At 44.6% G+C, this 15,485-nt stretch overlaps 1 long non-coding RNA gene across 3 annotated transcripts in view; it reads right to left on the minus strand.

Moving 5' to 3' along the window:
• Nucleotides 1–15,485, minus strand: part of LOC128315971 (uncharacterized) — a 61,714-nt gene that overhangs the window by 30,811 nt on the left and 15,418 nt on the right. The window contains exon 5 of one of the 3 annotated variants that reach the window (XR_008299234.1): nucleotides 7,005–7,852. The exons of the other annotated variants lie outside the window; for them this stretch is intronic. This is a non-coding gene — a long non-coding RNA (uncharacterized LOC128315971). Of the gene's footprint in view, nucleotides 1–7,004; nucleotides 7,853–15,485 lie in introns of those variants that run through there. 3 annotated transcript variants of the gene reach the window in all.

A 15,485-nucleotide genomic window follows, 5' to 3' on the forward strand; every position in this document is an offset into this window, starting at 1 on the left:
CAGGCCCCAGGCACACTTACCCTGTGCTAAAAAAATACAAAAACCTCTGGGCCCCACCCACCACCCCCATTGCCTCATTCAGGACCTATTTATGCTGCATTGCTCCTGTGCACGCTCTCTCCCAGCTCTGCAGACAGGTTCCTGCCACCCTCAGTCTTTTTGTCTTTGGTGGTGCAATCATTTACTCACATAGCAAGAAAGAAAATTCAGAGGCCAGCTGACCTTTATCAGCTGAATTGCCTTTTGCACTTTCCCTGTTCTGGTCAGAGCAAAAAATTATTAACCCTCAGAAAACTAAGCTTCAACAAGTTTAAAGCACCTCATTGAAGAACATAGATACACTTGAATTTGGTGTTTGAACAATACCCTGTAACCCTATAACACTGGGTTTATCCTTTGAAGAATTCTAAGAACTTTCTCACAGGAAAGGGTGGATCTGGGGCCTCTGGTGGTTCTCTCTGGGTTCCTTTGAGCTCGGAGTTTTGAAGTGTGAGTGAGGCCAAGAAAAGATGGTTGGGGGGAGGGGGCGGGGTGGGAAGACTGGCAATCAATGGACAGAAGAACCAGCCGTGCAAAACCTTGGTTGGTGAAATAGATCACTTCTGGGAACAGTGGGCCCCTCCTTCATAGATGGCTGTGTCCCAAGCCACCAGCACTGCAGAATAGATTTTGATGATATTGACTGTGGCTCTATATCATTAACTAGAGAAGGAAGAATGGAGGGGTGCAGGAAAGGCGGCATTTAGAGACAAAACGAGTCACTAGGAACTCTAATGATGCCAAAATCTAAGAGCTAGGATTGGGGCATAGGAAAGGACAGCCTGGAAACCATATGAACCCGTTGTGAAGGCCAGGACTCTGGAGACAGCAGGCCTGGAGCAGAGTCCTGGTCCCACCCCACCTAGCTGCATGACTTTGGGCAAGTTATAAAACCCACTTCTCACCTCTGAAATGGGGGTCACAGCAAAATCTACTTCCCAGGGTACCTGGGAGATTTGCAGTATAAACCACCTCTAAGCACTTAGTTTACTACCTGGCCCTACCAAGTGCCCACTAAATGTGAATTTTTATTAATTAAAAATTCAAGATTGTCCTCCCCATTTCTGAAACGTTTGCCACTTCAGTGCGTTCCTCTCATAGTTTTTTCTGTATTGTTTTCAGAAATGGTATTTGCAAAGTATATGCATTTGTAATTCTCTGTTCGCCAGCTTATCCACATTCAGTTAATCAGTTCCTCTTAAACAAAGCGAACTTCTCAGCCTCTGAACAAAGGGCTCAGCTGCCCTCTCTTGCTTTCCTCATTGTTTAACCAAGTTTTGTTTTGTTTCTTATTTTCTGGGAAATGGTGTTTGCCTAAGGTTCCTCCTCCCCAGGGCCAGTACCAGGGCACCACGGTTTCCATCTCACTGAGCACATAACAGGGCGTCCTGGGGAGATAATGGATTCAAGAGAGCAAGGGGCCACTTACACAGAAGAGCCCAGGGTCTCGGGCTAAAAGATGACAGCGCAGAAACCTCACTAATGCACTCCTTCCATTACTGTTCTCCAATTTTTCCTGCCTCCCACTATTACCTTCAATTAAGCTTTGCTCTTTAAAACCCTTTGTCTGCCCCCAGGGTCATTAGCTTTCATCCGGCACAGCGGTCTGCCGCCATAGCTAACCCTGGCACTTCTTCGAAATCTCAAAGTTTGGAGCCAGATAATTTTTCAGAAACCTCCTTAACACGGTTCTTTACCTTGACTGTTTTCGGCTTCGACAAAAGGGGTGGTGTACTAGAGGGAGAAGGTGGCTAGCTTTATCTGTTTTCTGTCACTGGTGCTGAGTGAGGGTGGGCAGGCCAGAGTTCAGGTAGACCAATAAGCGAGTTTATTTTGCAACTGACTTATCAGCTAGAGGTATATTTTTAAATTTTATTTGGCATAACATTTAATGTTGTTTTGTCTCCCAACAATTGAAGCTCTTACACCAAACTGGGGAAAGGGAGAGACTGGTCAGCAGGCGGGGCGGGGCGGGGGGGAAGGTGCCAGAATGATAGAGCAACTACCCTATGACATGCAGACATTGTCATTCTAGAGTATTGGTCTGCTGAAATCTTGGAACATCTCATTTTCTAACACTCTGTTCCACTTCCCCACACACCCACTGGAACCCCCCTGAAAAAGAATTGAAGTCCGAGGGCTCGGTCTCGATGTCATTTAAAAGAAACTTCCCTGTAATACATGGATATTACCACCAGATGGCATCAAAGGTCACAGTTCTGTTGGTGTGCTTCTTGCTGCATACATTGCTAGGCTTTTTTAATTTTTTTTTTTTTAACGTTTATTTATTTTTGACACAGAGAGAGACAGAGCATGAACGGGGGAGGGTCAGAGAGAGAGGGAGACACAGAATCCGAAGCAGGCTCCAGGCTCCGAGCTGTCAGCACAGAGCCGGACGCGGGGCTTGAACTCGGACCGTGAGATCATGACCTGAGCTGAAGTCGGCCGCTTAACCGACTGAGCCACCCAGGCGTCCCGTAAGAATTAGATGGTGAACAAAAAAGAGTCCCAACCCTTCAAAAGATCCAAGTCTAGCACGAAGACAGACATTAACCAAAATATTATAGATAATTAGATCACAATACCAGGAGGAGGCGTCCAGACTTGGGCTGAGAGCGGGCAGAGGCAGCAAAGCTCAGCACATGTTCTCTGGGCTTCTCCACCTTCCCCAGCCACCTTACAGTTGGGTGGGACCTTGTGACTGGTGCAGGGCAATGGGATGTGAATGGGGATCACACGCAATACTCAAGAGCCAAAGTAGAGAAAAGTGAGTATAATTTCTCCATGCTTCTCTCTTTCTTTACTGTATTAGCTGGTGATGTGACAGAAGGCAGGGCCTCTGTGAGCCTGTATCCCTGAGTGACTACCTAGAGCAGAGCCATCGCTAATCCCCATGCTTGGTGACCCCAAACCTCCACTGCTCATGTAGAGTAGGTACATAAATCTTTATTCAAGTAAGCCACAGAGATTTTGGCCTTAATTTGTTTCTGCAGCATAATCTAGGAGGTATGTTAGTCTGACGAAGGACTAACTTTCTAGTTACAGAGTTAGGTCAAAGAATGAGTCTTTTAGGTCTAAATGAGTGGGCCTTTGTGCAAGAAGCACAGACTTGTGGGAATGGAGAAAATGAAAGTGAGCTACTTTGCCACCTCTAACCCTCCCAAGACCAATGAGAGGAAGGGGGAGGCTCCATAACCGAAGAGGCTAGCCAAGGCCACCGTTTCTTACCATTTCAGGCAGGCTATTGAGCACCTGATAACAGACCAGAGTGGTATAGTTGTGCCAGCAGGCCCAGGTTCAGGCCAGGGATATGCAGAGCTCTAAGCAGCTAGTCTGGGCAGGACTGGCTCATAGACGTGTCTCAGGCTAGCCACAGAGATGGCCATCAGGTCTCTACAGTAGCCACAAACGAAACAGAACAGAGTAGTCAGGTATTCAGTGGTTGGGCTGGGCAGGCACCAGTCACCCACAAGTTGGCTTTCTTTTCAGTGATGTATTTTTTTGGCACTTCTCATTTTGATATAATTTCACACTAACACACACACACACACAAATGGAAGAATAGAAAGAACACCAATTCACCCTTTACCTAGATTCACTCGTGCACTTAAAAAGTGTTCCTAAAACCAATTGTCTCTTTCACCGCAAACATTGTTTTACTGCCTCACTCAAACTTCAATGGGAAATGTAAGTTTCATAAGCTAGTTTTATATTTAAGACTTGTAAAATATAGAGTATCCTTGATAAATAAAGAGTTGTTTCAAATCCATAGAGAAAGAGTTTCCCCTCCTGGAAGAATGGGCAAAGGCCACAAGTAGCCAGTTGGTCAAAAGAAGTAGAAGCAACAAATGAAGCTATGAAAAATATTCAACACTCTCATTCTTAAATAAATATAAGTCAAAACCTTATTTTCCACCTAGCAGACTGACAGACATTTACGTGAATGATAATACTTGTGTTAGAGGCACGGTACTTGGGTTGGAGGTTTAACACGGCAATTTTAATCCTAGGAATTTATCTGAGGGAAACAGGTAAATAAATATCCCTGACTGTCCCCCAAGCAGGAGGGTATTCATCACATTATTTATTAGAGGAAATGTCGAAACATAGGGACTTAGGCTAAGTACATAACAGTGCTCCTTACAAACACTGGCACCATCTGCATAGCACTTCCTGAACACCAGGCTCTTATCTTAACACTTTACATGTGTTAGTTCATCCAACCCTCCCAAAAGATAGGTCCTACAATTACCATCAGCCTTTGACTGAAGTACAGCGAGCCTCCCTCACCCATCCTCTGTCTTCCAGCCGTACCTGTGGCGCTCACACGCACCCAGGCAGTCTGGCTCCAGACTCTGACTCTTAGACCCACCCTACGCAGCCTCTCATATGATGTGTCAGCCTTTCTCTGCAGCCATCTAAATGACAAAATAGCTTTATATTCACTGTCGTGGGAAAATGTGTCGTAAGATATGAAAGAGAAAAGTCAATTACGAAACACGATGTACAGTGTGAAACCATGTTTTAAAAAGGAATTACATATACACTTATATAAGAGTACATAACCTCCATCAGAAGATTAGCAGTGTTAGGACTGGGGAGGGTGTTGCTTCTTTTTGCTTCTCTTTATTTCCTAAGTTTACTACAGTGATGGTGTGTTTCTTGTAGTATAACATTTTACATGACTTCCCCCACTGCCCAATCCTGCTTTCTTCTCCCCCTTTCTCTGGATATTGGTCCCGTGGCCACTCCCTATTAAACATGCTAAAGTCCATCTCAGGCTCAGCTTCCCAGAGAACCCGGCCTTTGGGGGTTGGTGCCAGGAGTGGTCTGAGAAGGCAGAGGGAAAAATGATGTTTGGAAGCTGGGTCACTCCCCCCTCTGCTGACAGTGAGGACCCATCATGGAGGTCGCAGGAGCACAGATGCTCCCTGATCAACTGTTATGACTTCCCCTGTGCTGAATTAGGATCATGCCTAGGCGGAAGGGGGTGCAATAGCTAGTGCTCTGTATCTGGTGTCAGCAAAGTAGCAAGAAAGAGAAAGCTTGAGGACAGGGAGAGGGAGTGCCCGACACTATACTCTGTTGGAGTTCTACAAAAAGAACACAGCTGAACAAAAAGCTGAGAGCCAGGACCAGCCCATTGAAAGTCAAGTGACAAAGCCAGAGGCTCTCCGTGAAGGCAAATGAAGAGCTTTTGCTCACCTGCAGAAGGAGGACAGGGAACGTGGAGACCCAGGCCCTCACAATAAGTGTAGCCCCAAACTCCAGTGGAAGTTAAAACCCCCATCAAGTCAGAGTTGTGAGGCCCAAGTCCACAATCTCGTCGGGGAAAATGAATGATGACATGGAATGTCTGGGCTGATTTCTTCCAAGCTCTCAAATTAATTTCCAGATTCCTCTAAACCCTCTGAGCCTGAAGAAATGAACCACCTCTCTCATTAAGAGCTAGGACCACTCCCTTGTTTAAAGACATTTTGGCCAAGATGTGGAGCATTTGATTTGGGGATCAGAACTCAGTCTCATAATCTTTGGATGGTAGACCCAGCGTTAGTCAAAGCACATGATCATAGGCTAACCCTGCACATCTCCCTCCCCAGACCCAAAGTGTACAAAGGGTTCAGGTTGTGGGTACTTTCTTCCATGCCTTTTTTCCCCCATTTATTTAAAAAGTCTTTAATCCCATCACTAAGATATATAACCTCTGAAAACATTTTTTCTCTTTCAGAGAACAATTTGGTATGTAACCTTCTGGACTTTTTCCCATGCTATGCAAGCCATTTAGTAACCTATATTTTTTTAGACTTAATTTTAGATTTACAGAAAACTTGAGAAAATAGCACAGAGGGTTCCCACATACTCTTACTTAGTTTTCCCTATTATTAACATCTTATAGTTGTATGGCACACTTATTATAATTAATGAACCAATATCTGTACATTATTATTAACTAAAGTTCATGTTTTATTCAGGTCTCCTTAGTTTTTCCCCTAATGCCTTTTCTCAATTCCAGAGTCCCATCAGCACACCACATTAAATTCAGGTGCCAGTCTCCTTAGACTTTGCTTGACGGTTTCTTAGACTTTCCTTGTTTTTGATGACCTTGACAGTATTGAGGAGTACTGAGCAGGTATATCATAGGACACTTCTCTATCAAAATTTGTCTGATGTTTTTTTCATAAGACTGGGGTTATGGGGCTTCCTTGGCTCTTTTTTTTTTTTTTTTATCCTATTTTGGGTAACTTTGAAAATGGTCCCAATTACTGACTGAAGAGAGATTTCTCTCTGATCTCTGGAAAATCTCAGTTTCTTGCTGCTTTGGTGAGTTTAGCTAATGTTCAACTTTTAAGAGTCAGAAATAATAGAAGGAAAAGTCTCAGAATATTTGCTTTAAAAAAAAGACGTACTCTTAGGGCACCTGGGTGGCTCAGGCAGTTAAGCGTCTGACTTCAGCTCAGGTCATGATCTCATGGTTCGTGAGTTCAAGCCCGCATCAGGCTCTGTGCTCAGAGCCCGGAGCCTACTTCTGATTCTGTGTCTCCCTCTCTCTCTCTTCCCCTCCCCAACTTGTTCTCGCTTGCTCTCTCTCTCTCACACAAACAAACATTAAAAAAAATTTTTTTTAATAAAAAAAGACCTATTCTTGGCACTGAGGATCCTATAAAGAAACTTTGCAGGGGAGCCTGGGTGGCTCAGTCAGTTGGGCGTCTGACTTCAGCTCAGGTCATGATCTCACACTTCGTGAGTTCGAGCCCCGCATCAGGCTCTGTGCTGACAGCTCAGAGCCTGGAGCCTGCTTTGGATTCTGCGTCTCCCTCTGTCTCTGCCCCTCCCCTGCTCACGCTCTGTCGCGCTCTCTCTCTCTCTCTCAAAAATAAATAAACATTAAAAAAATATTTTTTTAAAAAAAAGAAACTTTGCAATGAGCATTACCTTTTTTTTTTTTTATTATTATTCATTCAGCATTTGTTGGAGAGGTACCACTTGCCCCATTGCAAGGGCACATATATCTTATTTCAGCTCAATCAAGATATTTTGCTAATCACTTTATAATCCTCACACTTTAATAAAGTACCAAGGAGCAATTAGTTTTTGTGAAGGTAATTGGCACTAAAATATTACTTGTGCTTGAGGTGTTTTTCTTTTTTCCTTCCATATACAAAAGCAGAATCACATGATGGAGAAGGCAAATTTGTGCATGCTTAATTGACTAACAATAGAAAAGCTGGCAGCTGCTCTTGATACACATTTGTGGCACTTTTGCTGTCTTATAAATACCTCAAGCTGAACGAGTGACAAGCAAATTTGAAGGGAAAGAATGGTGGTTCGCTATATGAAAAATAGGAGTTTTCTTTATACTGAGGTATAACTCACTGTAACATACACAGATCAGTGATCAATTTGAGCAGTTTTGACAACTGTATACCCCCTAGCCACTACCCTAAACAAAACAAGGAACCTTTCCATCACCCCAGAAAGCTCCTCTCTGCTCCTTTCCAGTGAATTCCCCCTTCCCCCTCTGGTCAGAGGAACTGCCTTCTGATTTTCATCACAGATTTGTTTTGCTTATTCTTAGACTTCACGTAAATGGAATCCCACTGTCTGTAACCATGTGTGTCCAGCTTCTTTCATTTAACATCCTGTTTTGAGGTTGACTAAGCCATAATGGCAGTTCAGTGCCCAGCTCAAGGGAGAACACAGCCCCTAGGACTCTGGGCTAGGCAAGCCCATCAGTAATAGTTATTCCTCCAGGACAAGGGGCATTTCTCCAGGAGAAGGGTCTGGAGTCAGTGAGGAACAGCTGAGAGAATTCCTGAGAAAGAATAGAGAAGAAAATGAGGGTCAAGAAAATGGTCACACGACACTGGAGGGCTGTCATCTGAAAGAGGAAATAGATTTTGTGCGTGTGGTTCCAGAATCAGAATCTGTGGGTGGAAATTACTGGGAGGCACTCTTGAGCTCTGTGTAAAAAGGAACATCTTTCAACAACAGGTCATTGGGGCACCTTGAATAGTCATTGAATGTCTCATCACGGCGGCTGCTCAAAAAGAAGCTAATAGCCAGTAGCCATATATCATGGATGCTATTAAAGGAAATCCCCCATGAGGTGGGGGAGGACATCTTCCTATGACTTGTGGTTTCCCATTTAGACAAAGCTGGGCTTTACCTCTACTTCATTCTAGTTGGTCCCTGTGGTTTGTTACAGTGTGTATTGCACACGGGCAACAAGGTCACGTGGTTTTCACTCCAAATATCTCAGAACTGGTTGTTACCATGAAGACGAGGCCAAAGTATTCAGGATCAAGGGTGGATTGTGCTCTTATTTTCAAAGCATTCTCCACAACAGAGTCCTTCCCTGCCTTGGTCCCCAAGGACCCTGCTGGATAGCCACAGGCAGTATCAGGTCTTTATCCTAACAAACATGAACACATCATCCACAAGGGCCAATGACACTAAAGAGTTTGCCTTGTTCTCCTTCAAGTTCCCACGTGCAACTAAAATTAAAAACCAGAGAGCTCTGCAAATCTTCCATGAGCTGCCCTCTGTGAGTTAGATAAATACAGAAGAGGAAGTAACGAGAAGAGAGGCATCGTTTATAAGAGAAGGTGGCTGTCCTTCAGGTAGCTGAAAGGTCTCCTTAACCTGTCTACAATATCTGCACACACCATCCTCCCCCACCTCCCAGCCCAAAGTTACCCAAAGTCCAGCCACCTGCCTTAGATCCTCGGATGCAGGCTCGGTCCCAAACAACTGTCCTCAGAAGAAAAAAACAAGCAGAGGAAATAAGGGGTCATCACCCATCCTGCATACCCTGAGCTGACCTCTTATCACTGTCTACAAATCTGCTCTTACAAGCACCTTCATTGTCCTCATAGCTTGTTCTTCACATTTTCCCTCTCCCACCTACTTTTAAGCTCCATTCCCTCAGTATCTATGCCATGCCTGGAACTGCCTTCCTTGTTTCCAAAACCACCGTATCAGAGAAGCCATCCAGGGAATCTCACCCCTTCCCTCCCTGACCCCACCTCCTGCAGTTTGTGAACAGCCCGGGTGTGCGCTTGTGACCTCATTTAACATATTGCCTGGCAAGCACAGCAAAGTCACATCTAGAGAGACGTAATACTGATTCAGCAAAAACACTCATTTATTTTTCACACTGGACAGTTGACCATATGATCTTTGGGGTTACAGTGGGAAGGCCCCCCATGCTGAAGCCCCAACAGGCACTTCCAGTGCCTTGTTCCAAGGAGGATTGGTCAAAGGTGGCTCTCTCTGCCAAGAAAGATTCGATTCTTATAATGGCTCCTTCCTCCCACGATATTTGCATGAGGCTGTGCCCCAGCCACACCCCTCAGGAGAGCTAATAGGCAGGAAAGGGCTAACTAAGCATTCAGATGGGCATGCAAAATAGCTAAAGCAACCTGGGCTTTCAGGAGCGCGATTCTGCTCTCAGAGACCATTAGAGCAGTCAGGGAAAGGGGCCTCTCCAGTGCCTCCCTGTTAACAAAGAGCGGAGCTAGAGCAGGAGCCCACATTTCCCCAATTTTTGCATAACTAACCTTAGGCAAGGGGTTAAAAGTGGATAAAGAAAGGGAATTGTATCAGCAGAAAGCTGGTGTAACTCACAAAGAGCTGGAATCGACCTGGTCTGTGGCTACATGTATGACCTTGACTCGCAGAAGCCATTTTCTCATCTGTGAAATGGGCTATGAGTCCCTCTTATAGCCCTTGTGAAGGACAGAAGGGACACATTGCATGCAGATGCCTTGCTACTTACTGACATCCACTATGTGATTATTTCTGTCTTCTGTTACAATTTAGCCAGCCTCTGGCATTCATTTCAGGGTTAATGCCTCCCCAAAACGTAACAAAAGTTGTCCCAAACATTGGAAATCTGAAACAGCGTGCAACACTAAAATCTCCTTAAAGTGAATGTTTATCTTATGTTATTTTGCTAGATTGTCTGAGCTAGAATCAAACAAAGTTAGAGGAGGTTTTTCAAAGCATTTTGTGGCTCTTAACTGCTGTTGGAAACATCTGGGGCTTGTTTTTCACCTTTGAAGATGATCTTGCCTCGTAATTTTACATCTTACAAGGCATCAGATACATTGACAGGTTGGCTAGAGATAACAAGCATGAAAAAAAAATCCCGATTGAACAATACCTGGATGGAAACTTCTCCTCCCTGAGAATTTCTTACTTTAATTTTGAAATACATTTTAGAGCATAAAGGCCCTGTCAGCAATGCAAGGGGCTGGCCAAGAGAGAGGGAAACAACAACTGAACTTTGTTTGGTAGAAGGTGGGAACTAGTGAGAGTCAGAGGGGTCTATGGTCAGTCACCCTTCACGTGGAGTGAGTTGGCCCAAAGCCTGGCCTGTGGCGTGGGGCATCCCCACTATTTCCGTGGCTGAGCCATGACCCAGCAAGGAGGCATGAAGGAGGTGAGGCCATCGGCTAATGACCGAACATGCTGTCAGTGAAGGCCGAGTAGGTGGGCCTGCTCTCCCATAACCCCTTCACCAGTAAGCACACAGTATACCCTCATGTCCCCAAGCTGTAGCCTGTCCTTCTATGGCTTTCCCTTTAAAGCTGCCTTGGTGCTCTTTATAACCTGATTGCACTTCTAAAAAACATGCTGCGGGGGATGAAACACCCGGAGGAATCTGCCCCAGCTCTGTACCACGCCACCATCCCTCCCCACTCCAGATAGTACTAGTTGCAAAAGTTTACATTCTGGGCTCTCAGGTATGTTGATATTCTGCTTTGAAAAGCTGCTGTGCTCCACGTCCCCTCCACCCTTAGTCCTTCAGGAGTCCCCGCTCTCCCCCCAGAGGGACCCTCTGTGTGTGCGCTCTCTAGCAGAGGGCTATTTACTTTGTCTCTTGGCATCCTGCATACCTTCCCACTTTTTAATCCCAACCCTGAGAAGCATGTACTGTTTTCTTAATGTAATGTTTTCTTAATGTTAGACTTATTCTACAATAATTTCTCCCTAAACTGAAGCCACAATTTAAAAAAACTTATTTTCGGGGCGCCCGGGTGGCTCATTCGGTTAGGCATCCGACTTTGGCTCATGTCGTGATCTCGCGGTTTGTGAGTTCAAGCCTCGCGTTGGGCTCTGTGCTGACAGCTCAGAGCCTAGAGCCTGCTTTGGATTCTGTGTCTCCCTCTCTCTGTGCCCCTCCCCCATTCACACTCTGTTCTTTCTCTCTCTCTCTCTTTCAAAAATAAATAAAACATTAAAAGTTTTTAAAATTATTCTCTTTCGTAAGAAAATAAATAGAGGCCATGGATTTGTTTTTAAAGCAATGCAATGACATTCTTAGCTACCTATTCAAAAATCTACTGACATCTTCCTTCTTCCTAATAAAACCCCAACTTCATTTTCTATTCCACATAGCTCATGTCTCTGGGGGAAGCTGCTCCCACCCTCTTGTCCACAATGGGACAGGCTGGTAGGAATACTCCAGTTCCTCTTGTTAGTGACTGCTTCGGAAGTGAGCAGGTGATCCCACTCTGGCCTATAAGACTTGAGAAGAGATGTGACAGGGATCTTCTGAAAACTTCCTTGCTCTTAAGAAAGAACCACAGGGACTCCTGGTGGCTCAGTCAGTTAAATGTCCTACTTTGGCTCAGGTCATGATCTCACGGTTCATGGGTTCGAGCCCCACGTCGGGCTCTGTGCTAACAACTCAGAGCCTGGAGCCTGCTTCAGATTCTGTGTCTCCCTCTCTCTCTCTGCCCCTCCCCAGCTCATGCTCTGTCTCTCAAAAATAAATAAACATTTATTTTATTTATAAAATAAATAAAGGTATTTATTTTACCTTTAAGGTAAAGGTATTGGATCAACCAACGCTGAAGGCATCCCCCCCACCCTTGGACTTCCTGCCTAATAAGCAAATACATTTTCATATGACATTGACAGGCTTAAGTTTTCTGTTTTTCACAGCTAAAGGCATATTTTTTTTCTTCCAAGATTTCATTGAAATTCAAGTTAACATATAGTGTAGTATTGGTTTAAGAGTAGAATTCAGTGATTCATCACTTACATATAACACCCAGTGCTCATCACAAGTGCCCTCCTTAATGCCCTTCACCCATTTAGTCTACCCTCACCCACTCCCCTCCAGCAACCCTCAGTTTGTTCTCTGTAGTTAAGAGTCTCTTATGGTTTGCCTCCCTCTCTGTTTGTATCTTCTTTTATTTCTCCTTCCCTTCCCCTATGTTCCTCTGTTTTGTTTCTTAAATCCCACATATGAGTGAAATCATATATGCGTCTTTCTCTGACTTATCTCGCTTAGCATAATACAGTATAACTCTCTAGCTCCATCCACGTCGTTGCAAATACAGCTGAAAGCATCTGTAACTGATACTGGTATCTGTCACATCTCCTGCCTCCATGTAACTAGGCACTCACCATTCACATCTTGAATGGTGGTCGGGAGACATCACATAATCTACAATCAACAAACAAAAGTCAGGTTTTGAACGTGGCAAGTTTATGGGGCGCCTGGGAGGCTCAGTTGGTTAGCATCCAACTTTGGCTCAAGTCATGATTTCCTGGTTCATGAGTTCGAACCCCGCGTCAGGCTCTGTGCTGACAGCTCAGAGCCTAGAGCCCGCTTCTGTGTCTCCCTCTCTCTCTGCCCCTCCCCTGTTCACGCTCTCTCTCTCTCTCTTTCAAAAGTAAATAAACATTAAAAAATTTTTGAATGTGGCAAGTTTCGTATGATGCATTTAGATGGCTACACATTCTTTGTCTTTGGGAGGCTGTTGAGAGACTGAATCAGTTTCCCCTTCTCTTGAGTCTCGGTTGGCCATGTGACCTATTTTGACCAACAAAATGCAGTAGAGTGTCACTGGGTGACTTTCAAGCCTGGGCCTTGAGAGATTGGCAGCTGCCATCATGCCATTTGGAACACTCTCTCTCAGGGCCTTGCCATACTCTGATGCCCATGCCATCCAGAAGCCTAAGCCAACCTTAATGAGAGACAGAGAGAGAGACAGACAGACAGACCCTGTGGAGCAGCACTGAGGTGCCAGACACGTGGTAAAGCCTTTTCAAATATAGCCAAGTGAACTCTATCAGACACCATATAGATCTAAAGAAACACCCAGCTGAGCTGTACCAAATTCATGACTCACAAATAAAATAGTTGTTGTTTGAAGCCACTGAGTTTTGTGGTGGTTTGTTATACAGGAATAGATCATTGAAACAAGAGGAAAATAGAGAAACTCGTGTTTCACAAGCTTCAGTAATGGAAACAAAACACTTTCTGCTGAACCCTTGTGTAACTAGAAACTTCATTAGTGGGGACACTATTCCCCAAGTACCTCAGCCAATGCTGGTTCTCAGAATGCTTGACCTTATAATAAGATACGTACACGCAGCATGTGAATGTGAGTAAGGATGGTGTTGCTCTACCCCATGCCTCTTGTCAAAGTTTTCAACACACTAAAGAAAACATATGGGAGAGTGTTATACAACCAAGGGGAGCCCACTTTCTTGGCCTCACAGAGCATTCTCCATCTATGTACATACACGCATATGTCCCCTCAGCGTGAGTCCTGACAGATTTGTCGTCACCGTGTGCGGCCTCGCAGGACAGCAATTGTTCAAGCATTTGTCCCATAAAAAGTCAGTAGAATTTGAATTAGCCACCAATTTCTTTTTAAGCTGAGCTGACATTTTGAGCTAAATTTATTTTAACTAGGGATTTATGACAGGAAAGGAATAGTTCTAATTAAATAAGTATTAGCCTCAAACAGTGTGAATAATGACCCATTGGAAGTTTCCCAGTCCCCTAATAGCTAATTAACAGCTCATAACTGGGTTCCCTTTGTGTCCCAAAGCAAGTGTGAAAAGGAGGCCTTGACTGATTAATGAGATCGGCTCAAACCGGATTAAAAATGAAAATTGGCTTTAAGGACTCCAGACCTGCAAATCCACTCCATGTGAAAAGAAGGCATCCTGTGGGAAAAGAGAGCGCTCAGCCAAAGGCATTGATCTGTTAACACTCTCCCTGTGACCCCTTTCACAGCAGCCTGGACAGAGGACAGACAGCCTGCTGTGAGGAAAATGGCCTCATCGCTGTCATAAGGTCTACCTACCGGGTTTGAGCTGGAAAGCCAAATAGCCCTTGTAAACACTCCCTCTTCCTTTGCCGTGTTTGTGTTTCAGATAAATACAAGACAGACCACAAATGAGAAGCCAATAAGTACCAATTTCCATCTCTGTGATTCCATATTATGTGTTAGAAACTCTTCTCCCTCAGTCATAGCTGAAGACAGACTCTTCCTTATCAAGGGAGATCGTGCTTGGCTTTCCTGAGGCAATAGTAAGCCTGTACCACATCTCCTCCCACATAACACTTTCTCTGGCACTTACCAGAAAATGTTTGTGAACAGGCGGGCGTGGACTCTGGAAAAATACTGCATGCGTTTTCAGAAGCCCTTCTCTGCTGGAGGGAAACGCATCCCTGGCTAAGTCCTAGATCGGCACCTGCTTTTACCATCACCCTTTAGAAACTTGAAAATAGTACAGAAAGCCCATATGTATTTTCCCAATAAAATTCCATTCATGCATGAGAACGGCTTTCAGTCAAGGTGGGGGAGGGGGAAAGGGCTCCTGTGTCAACATGAAATGTAAACTCTTCTCAGAGCAGCCTGCTGACCCCACAGCCCCCCATCCTGCCCCACATTTAAACTGAGGACATGATCTGAGGGTAAGCCGGAGCAAGCCCACAGTTGTAAGTGTGCTGATTGGGGGTCACCATAGAGCAGATGTAGCTCTTCATCACATACCTAACCTGCATGAGCAGATTACACATATAAGATGGAGGAGAAACACCTTTCAGAGTCGATAAGTAAAATGTACGATCTACCATAGTCAGGAAATGGGATGCTTTCTGTTAACCATGTAGATTGCCATTGTTCAAAAACTTGGGATTATGTTGAATTGAATTGAATCTTGATTTGATAATTTTTAAAAAGGCATTGGAGACTCCACAGAGTCCTCAATTCTTTATAACAAACTTTGTCAAAAGGTAAGATCTACTTAAGAGAGAGATTAAAAGCTTTTGGGGCACCTGGGTGGCTCAGTTGGTTGAGCGTCCAACTCTTGATTTCAGCTCAGGTCATGATCCCAGGGTTATGGGATCCAGCCCCATGTTGGGCTCCACATTGAGCATGCAGCCTGCTTGAGATTCATTCTCTCTCTCTCTCACTCTCACTCTCCCTCTGCCTCTTCCCCCACTCTCTCTCACTCTCTCTCTCTCCTCTCTTTCTCAAATTAAAAAAACAAAAAAACAAAAACAAAAACAAAAAAAAACAAGCCTTAGTATGCCTACCTTCCATCCCAGAAGATTCCTAACCTTCCAGTATTTCAGGATCCTCCTCTCCATCTTCCCATGACAAGGAGAGAACCACAGCAGAATTAGAACC

Source organism: Acinonyx jubatus, chromosome B3, assembly GCF_027475565.1.
Source record: "Acinonyx jubatus isolate Ajub_Pintada_27869175 chromosome B3, VMU_Ajub_asm_v1.0, whole genome shotgun sequence".
In the NCBI taxonomy this organism is placed as follows: Eukaryota; Metazoa; Chordata; class Mammalia; order Carnivora; family Felidae; genus Acinonyx; species Acinonyx jubatus.